This window comes from Schistocerca nitens, chromosome 2 (assembly GCF_023898315.1).
Source record: "Schistocerca nitens isolate TAMUIC-IGC-003100 chromosome 2, iqSchNite1.1, whole genome shotgun sequence".
Taxonomy (NCBI): domain Eukaryota; kingdom Metazoa; phylum Arthropoda; class Insecta; order Orthoptera; family Acrididae; genus Schistocerca; species Schistocerca nitens.
In genome coordinates this window covers 1,098,174,930-1,098,184,062 of record NC_064615.1, presented here as the reverse complement: position 1 = coordinate 1,098,184,062, position 9,133 = coordinate 1,098,174,930, and positions in this window count along the sequence as shown.

The window sequence follows — 9,133 nt, the reverse complement described above, 5'->3', positions numbered from 1 at the left end:
GATTTGAACCTATAATACGATGTACCATAGGCAAACGAGCCTGAATGTTGTCCCTAGCAATGCAGTTCGGCCACGTGGACTTTGTTTGCCCGCTCTCTGCTGCTGGCACGTGCGCAGTTCTCAACCCCGCCCCCCCCCCCTCCCCCCCTCTTCGTTTCCGCTCCGCGTCTGTATGCGGAAGCGCCGCCCTAGATTACGAGAGCTTTAGTGTGCGTTACTCATGGAAATCTTCAGAGTACAACACACGCCTTGTTATGTAAAAGTCAGTGTATCGATGACAAATTAAAAATTCTAATAGTACACCGTATTCAAGTACAGCAACTGTGTTTCCCGTAATTGGGTCACGTTTTTCGAAGGTTATGCACATGTACGATTCGCGCCAATTTCTACTATAGTTTTCTAGTAAGGACTATTTAAACACGACGGAGAGTGCACAGCACATTTGGTAGAAGCAGATATTAATGATAAATTTATTCTCTGTCGTCATCAAGGCATCTTTGATGCTGATGTGATACGTGGCCGGAGTGTGTAAGATGTCGCAGAACTACTTTGCAGAGAAAGATGCAACTACATCGTTAAGACTTTGGCAACAGAAGTTTCGAGTGTCGAGACAGAAATCAAACCGCTGGAAATTTGTGCGTTTGGCACTTGTAGCCCACACTGTTCCAAACAAGCTGTTAGTTATACGCCCTTTATATGTTAAAACAGAATAGCACAAGTTACGCAGCAAACACTTTCCAAAATCCATGTGTTGGATGAATGTAGGGATCTAGGCTATGTCGGTCGTCAGATCGAAAGTTCTACGAATGGCGAACATTTTTGACACGACAGAACGTTTCTCTCTAACCCACTATTATGAATTTACTCTTCAAGTAATGTACTGGATTAATAAGAAGCCATAGCGTTTCATTCCGTATGAAAACAGGACACTACGCATGTTTCTTCTTAAAGCATAATGACACGCATTCCTGAGGACAGGGCCAGAAAAATATGTGCTTCCCGTGAAACTGATATTTAGCCTTCTGTGGAAGCGGCCAGCTAAATGAGCCACAGTCAACAAGAACAGGGATTCTCAAATTACTGCAATTCTGTCGATTGTGTAAATAAAGAATTGTCAGGACAGTGTTTGAAACGTTTGCTGTCGCTCTACCTGGCCAAACGTAACAAGGACAGTTATCGCATTAACATTGCGACTGTTGGAGAAAGTAGGTTAGTTCACTTACTACATGTGCGACACTAACACAACAAGATCAGTTTTGAAATCAGTAATTGATTCCAGGTGTAGATAATGTAACTGTCTAATCCATTTGGTTCCGAACCTCACAGCAAGGATAGATGCACCCGCTGTGTATATGTGTACCTCTGTGGTCGAACGCATGAAACTTGGTGTGAGTCCACAGTTTCACAGGCGCCAACGAGCGGGCTATAAGGCAATCAGGCGCCGTAAAATAAAGCTTTGGTGATCTTCGTTCTCTCGATCGGCGCCGCCCTGCGACACGACAAAATAACACCAATGAAACAATCTTTTCCCTGTTCATCGCCTTTTCAAAGAAATTAATGGTTGGCTCGAATGTGGCCCTCCTCCTCTCATGTGGAGTGTGTAAAGACCCTCGACGAATAGTTTTTTATCTGTTACCGGTTAACGAATGCAATTTGTAGAAATAGAAGGTGAACAGCTGGATACATTGCCACGAAGTAAAACAAGTTCTCACACTGAGTTTGGATTTCACATCGATAAAAAGCAGATGTTGCTGTCAACTTCATTATTACTTGTTCACAGACAGTGGCTGGTGACTCAGAACAGACATTTGAAGTAAACTATCATTTGGTTTAAGTACCCTGCATCTGTCATTGTGCGAATGGATATGAAACGCTCTATTGTTTAGCATGTTGTTAAGTAAGACCTTAAATTTGCGACACAATCGTGAATTTCTAAAGAAGTGCTTCTCACCAAGCAGTGTCGAGAACAGCTGATAGGGCCAAAAAGGCAGCTACACTTACTAATTTCTGCTCGTACTCATTTTCGATATAAGTAACTAGAGAGAGTGTCTCTTCCTTAAATTACTTTCGCTTCTTAAGCTGGGCTAGCGCCTTTATTCTTAACGAAAGAGTGTGTCTCGATTGTTACTATATGTTGAGAGTTGCACTCTGTAACTTTGTTGGTGTAACCAATAGTCTATGGAAAATGTGGTTCATTAGTCAGCATGGTACGTTTTCATTATTTCTATTTGCTTATTTCTTTAATATCTGAAAACAGTTTACTATTCACATTCACCCGATAGGTACTTTCCAATTACACAGTTCCAAGATATGCTATTAGATGATGGCGTTCAAGCCTACAGAATTCATAACCACTTTGTATTTACCATGATTGGCATATCATCACGCAATACTACGTAACTTTGTTAAATTTGGTTAAATCTAAGGCAATTCCCTTTTTATTGTTTCTTTTACAAGCTAACAATAGTTGATTGGCAACCAAAACGTGTAATGAATGGTAGAGCAATGTGGTTTTGCGAACAAGGAAATTAAAAGGTTTCGTAATTAAGTTTTAATGTTTCAGAAATACATAAGATCACTTATGTGCAGCACCTGATAAGTCAGGTCTTAATAACATGTCATTAATGTCAAGATCATTCGTCGACTACTTCAGACTGACTTTGTTAAAGAATGTCTGTTTCTGAGTTGCTGATCCCAATTACAGTCACTGTTGACAGGGGAGAGGTGAAAATGAAAATATTTAAGTTTAGTACAAGCAGCAATGTGCCCTAGCAAACGTGTTACTCTTTGAACGGATATGCGCTTAATGATGTAGTGACGCTGTTCATCTTTAATCTGAGGCTCTTATTTGGTTTGGGCACAGCGTGTAATCCTGGCGGATTGGAGGACGATGCTATTCTTACAGTTGAGTCCTGGCATTCGCCTTATGAGTGGGTTAAAAACCTTACTTTAAAAAAGCATCACCTGCGATTGTTTGTCAATCGTTATGGCATTTTGTGTCCTGTTACATTGTACCAGTAGTCTTTAAGACTAATGCTTAGGAACTAATCTCTAGTATGATACGAAGGGATTTGTAACATAACCGTGTAAGTCAGAGGTAAGCGCCATGTTATGTAGGAGAAACTGGAGTCTGAATGGTTTAGCGGTCTATGTCCTTGTATAGTCAATAGCATAGCTACAACATATTTAGAATTTCTGCTGTCATGACATCACATAGGTTTTGTTTTCAGCTAATATAGTTATATCAGTTATATCTCACTGAAGGTAATATTACAGATAGGGAAGTGGTCATGGATGTAAATGAGGTGGGAGATGTAACAGTACGAGATCAAATTTGACAGTGTTCTGGAATATCTAAGTCGAAACGAGGCCCAGGGAGTAAACAGTCTTCTGGCAGGATTACAGGCAGCCTCGGGAGAGCCGGCCACGGCGGAGCTCTCCCACCTGTTGTGCCCGGCGTATGAGACAGGCGAAGTACCCACAGACCTTAAGAAGAATGTAATGTTATCAGTTCCAAAGAAAGCAGTTGCTGGTAGGTGTGAAAGTTACTGAACTATCGGTTTAATAAGTCGTCGTTGTAAAATACTAACTCAAATTCTTTACAGAAGAATGAAAACACTGGTAGACGCCGACCTCAGGGAAGATAAGTTTGGATTACCGAGAAACGTGGGAACATGCGAGGCGCAACCTGACCAAATGGAGGGGCGGTTGGTAGGACACGTTCCGAGACGTCGACAGGTAACCAATTTAGTTTTGAAGTGTGGGTGAAAATCGTAGAGGAGGACCAGGTGGTGAATACAGTAAGGAGATTGGGATGGATGTGGGCTGCAGTATGTACTTGGAGATGAAGAGGCCTGCAAGTTATACAGTAGAATGGAGAGCTATTTTTAAAACCAGTCTTCACACTGAGGGGCGCAACAACATCTCTTATTTCCCAGTTGGTGTATTTCTTTATTGTTGATAACTGACTGTGAGAGTACCTCTGAAGATGACGTGAGGAATACATATTTATTTAAAGTGGGGGTAGTTGAAGATGACAGGTTGGTGATGAAGAATAGATTTCGTGGATCCGCTGTATTTTAATCTACTCGCTTAGCGATGATTCCTGCTTGTTTGTGAAGGGGCTGACCTGCTCGTTAATTCTGCCGCATGTCGGGCCGCGACAACATGACGCAGTGTCGTCTGTGTACAGGGCTCTTCTTTCGTTCCTCGACCTTTAGCGATGTCAGCCGTGTTGTTGGTGTGTAGTAGTGGAGACGTGACGGTGCCACGTGGCGTCTCTGCGGCTGGCGTAATATTTGTCGAATGGTGATCACCAAGCAGCGCTTGTACTTACCTGTTTCCAGCAACGTTTTTAGTAAGCTGCACACTTCGGCGTGCGAAGTTCAAAAGTAACGTTTCAAAGAGCAGCCCAGCATGCCACAACCAATGGAAGGCGCGTTCGCCGTCCACGAGAAAGCGTGCTGGCGTTGCGCCTGCCGTGTTCCGTTCAGCCTGCGTCGCTCTGCTGCTGAGTCCTGGGACCGGGTCGCCTGTACTGTGGTTGCCGCTGAATCCGGCTTGTTCTTGTGCGATTATGTTGCTCTATTCCTTGAATATTTTTAGTCTGTCTCGAAAGCTTTCCCTGTCACTGAGAGCACGGTAACCTATGATTTGGTGTTGTTTTTTGGTCTTTCGGGTTGGGAAATCATCTTGATTTTAGCTTGCTTCTATTTTAGAGAGACTATTTTCAGTTTCATGGCCGCGATGAAGAAACGTTTGATGTGTTTGAGGCAGGTGTCTTGTGAAAGGAGTGATTTATTTTGTTATCTTCCAGTGCCTCCAGTCTCTGAGCTGCTTTCTTTCCATTTTATATTCGTCAATCTTATGAAGTAGTGGATGTTAAGCGGTTGCACTCGGATTTTCGAGTATTATTTCTTCGTCGGTTTCATCGAATTTTGGATACCGTGGATGACCGTGAATGTTTTTGTAGCACTTTGAGGAACTTTTTTGAGGTCGTCAGTAATGAATGACGTTCTCATCTGCTATTGCGGATGGCTGTTCGCAAATGGTGTGCTATGACCTGTTGGAACATTTTTCCAAAAACTACTGCTATTGTGGGACCTAATTCTTGTGATTACCTCGCGCATCATTTGGTGGGTTTCTCTTCTTATTAGGTCATTGAAAACGTTGAAGCCAATCGTAGCATATCCATTTGGTTAGTGCCGTATGGTCTACAGAATTTCCCTACTGTTTAATTTTGTTTCTTATGTACGTCAGGAGTATTAAGGAGTGGTTTGAATAGCTGATTCGTTAGGTTTTGTGTTAAAACGTATCAATCTGAATTTTTCGACTATCCGATTTCGTGAGTTTATGATCGTTTTAAGTTTTTTCCTAGTTTTTGTGGTTCACAGCATAATAAATGTGAGGTATTCGTTAGCTATGCAGTCGCCAAATTCAGAGTAGCTTCAGAATCTGGGTAGCTATGTTATACGTAGTATATGCTCTAAGATAGAAGTGCCATAGTGATTGGTGATTGATAAAAGGCGGCGATCATCTCTGAGTCTTGCGTGATTCAAAATGGCTACAACAAGTTTAATATCTTTCTTGTTCAATTTTTCAGCAAATATCGCAGATCTAGTACTGAGTCTCCTGTTCCTTTAGCTGGGCAAAATGAGAGTATATAATTCACGAGATCAGTTGGCAGTTCCTCGGCAGGATACATCGTTGTGGTGTTTTACAGGGTGTTTCAAAAATGACCGGTATATTTGAAACGGCAATAAAAACTAAACGAGCAGCGATAGAAATACACCGTTTGTTGCAATATGCTTGGGACAACAGTACATTTTCAGGCGGACAAACTTTCGAAATTACAGTAGTTACAATTTTCAACAACAGATGGCGCTGCAAGTGATGTGAAAGATATAGAAGACAACGCAGTCTGTGAGCCGGCCGAAGTGGCCGCGCGGTTCTGGCGCTGCAGTCCGGAACCGCGAGACCGCTACGGTCGCAGGTTCGAATCCTGCCTCGGGCATGGATGTGTGTGATGTCCTTAGGTTTTTTAGGTTTAAGTAGTTCTAAGTTCTAGGGGACTAATGACCTCAGCAGTTGAGTCCCATAGTGCTCAGAGCCATTTGAACAACGCAGTCTGTGGGTGCGCCATTCTGTACGTCGTCTTTCTGCTGTAAGCGTGTGCTCTTCACAACGTGCAAGTGTGCTGTAGACAACATGGTTTATTCCTTAGAACAGAGGATTTTTCTGGTGTTGGAATTCCACCGCCTAGAACACAGTGTTGTTGCAACAAGACGAAGTTTTCAACGGAGGTTTAATGTAACCAAAGGACCGAAAAGCGATAAATAAAGGATCTGTTTGAAAAATTTCAACAGACTGGGAACGTGACGGATGAACGTGCTGGAAAGGTAGGGCGACCGCGTACGGCAACCACAGAGGGCAACGCGCAGCTAGTACAGCAGGTGATCCAACAGCGGCCTCGGGTTTCCATTCGCCGTGTTGCAGCTGCGGTCCAAATGACGCCAACGCCCACGTATCGTCTCATGCACCAGAGTTTACACCTCTATCCATACAAAATTCAAACGCGGCAACCCCTCAGCGCCGCTACCATTGCTGCACGAGAGACATTCGCTAACGATATAGTGCACAGGATTGATGACGGCGATATGCATGTGGGCAGCATTTGGTTTACTGACGAAGCTTATTTTTACCTGGACGGCTTCGTCAATAAACAGAACTGGCGCATATGGGGAACCGAAAAGCCCGATGTTGCAGTCCCATCGTCCCTGCATCCTCAAAAAGTACTGGTCTGGGCCGCCATTTCTTCCAAAGGAATCATTGGCCCATTTTTCAGATCCGAAACGATTACTGCATCACGCTATCTGGACATTCTTCGTGAATTTGTGGTGGTACAAACTGCCTTAGACGACACTGCGAACACCTCGTGGTTTATGCAAGATGGTGCCCGGCCACATCGCACGGCCGACGTCTTTAATTTCCTGAATGAATATTTCGATGATCGTGTGATGGCTTTGGGCTATCCGAAACATACAGGAGGCGGCGTGGGTTGGCCTCCCTATTCGCCAGACATGAACACCTGTGACTTCTTTCTGTGGGGACACTTGAAGGACCAGGTGTACCGCCAGAATCCAGAAACAATTGAACAGCTGAAGCAGTACATCTCATCTGCATGTGAAGCCATTCCGCCAGACACGTTGTCAAAGGTTTCGGGTAATTTCATTCAGAGACTACGCCATATTATTGCTACGCATGGTGGATATGTGGAAAATATCGTACTATAGAGTTTCCCAGATCGCAGCGCCATCTGTTGTTGAAAATTGTAACTACTGTAATTTCGAAAGTTTGTCTGCCTGAAAATGTACTGTTGTCCCAAGCATATTGCAACAAACGGTGTATTTCTATCGCTGCTCGTTTAGTTTTTATTGCCGTTTCAAATATACCGGTCATTTTTGAAACACCCTGTATATGAAAGACTCTCAAGCATCTATCTCAGATTCTACTACGGTCTGGTTTGGGTTAATCAGGTCGGTGACAGATACAGTTATCTAGATTGATTTCTCTACCTGCTCATGAGGTATGTGCTGCGACTATAATACCAACTTCTTTTTCTCTTACTATGCCTTTAGGGAGTCTGTTTTTAGAGCAGAAACCCAGTGCGTTGACAATGCAGATAGTGGCAATATCTTCCTTAGGCTCGAATGTGAAGGTTAATTCTTGTTTCCTGGTGTCTCAGGCTAGGTTGGGCATAGGCCTCCTTGTCTATCAATATGGCGACATAGACGTGGATCCGTGTTCGCCAAAGAACGTAGTAGGAGCTTTTTTGAAACTGCTGTTATTATTTCCCTTCTTTCAAATATCATGTAGTGAAGACTCAGAGTATGTTTTCCGTTTGATTGTTATCTTGACATTCTTGGACGAAGACCGTGATAGTTTGATCAATGCGCTTAATGTTTTGAGTTTTGTTTGCTGAGACAGGCTGTTTCGGTCTTTCTTTGCAACTCTCATCACTATTAACGTTGCCAGTGTTGCAGCCCCTGCATTTTGGTGCTTCTTGTTTCGGGTCTATTTTGCAATTAAAAATTCGATGTGCTCGACTCCGTTCTCCACATCTCAATTTATATCGCAGCTTTTCGTGGCTTGTTGGAAAGTTTTGCAATATGGACGTTGCTGTTATTGAGGAGGTAGTGTTTAAATAGTCCAATCTTGTGAGGTACACAGTGCATTCTGAAATGGTGAACAAGTAGCTCGTTAGTTGGTTCTTTGTAACTATAGATGACTGGAAGGAATAGCGGGAATTTTGATTTAGTTTCCCGGTACCTTTAGGTCCCCTTCAGTTTTTTCGTTTGTTATATCACGGTCAAAATTGGTTATCACAAAGGCGAGCGTGAGTCTGTGTGGTTTCTCTTTTGCTTAGTTTTTGGCGTGCGGTGTGATTTCTGTTACTGTTGCTTCAGATCGGTAAGTAACTCAAACTGTTCTCTCGGGTTTCGATATCTGATGGGTGTGTTGTGATGTTGGCAAATTTTTTCGGATTTTTTTATGAACGACTTGGTGGCCCAGGCAACTGTTTTAGTGCAGGTTACAACGATTTGGCGGTTTGTTTGCCACCTTCTTAGTTTATAGTTTATTGCAGGGTTTGCTAAAGTGCCATAAGTTGTGTTAGATGTACTTTAATTCCATCTGCATCCAACCAGTTGTAAACCTTGTTCTTCGTGAGATGTATTTGGATGAGTGTAAACTTTTTGTAATTGGAGTATCGTGTTTGTGGCGGCTTTGGATGTTTACTTCGGGTTTCTTGTCCGGGTTTTCGGCTAGTTCGCATAGCGTTGCGTTTCTGGACATCTGCTGGAGACAGAGTTCTCTACTTCAGTCTGGTGCGCTGAAAACTGTTGTTGCATATCGGTAACAGGACGATCCATAGTCCCCACGCCCTGCTTGAGAACGCTCGCAGTCAACGTTGAGTTCTGTGCCTTTAAGTTACGTTGTGCAAGACGCGACAGTTGGCTGCGACTGCGACGCTGCCCCCTCCTCTTTTCCCACCCTGGCAGACGGCGACACGGCCGCAACACGACTGGAGTCGTCGCCGTTTCCCAAGCTCCGGTCGGCGGCGGCGGATTCAAAT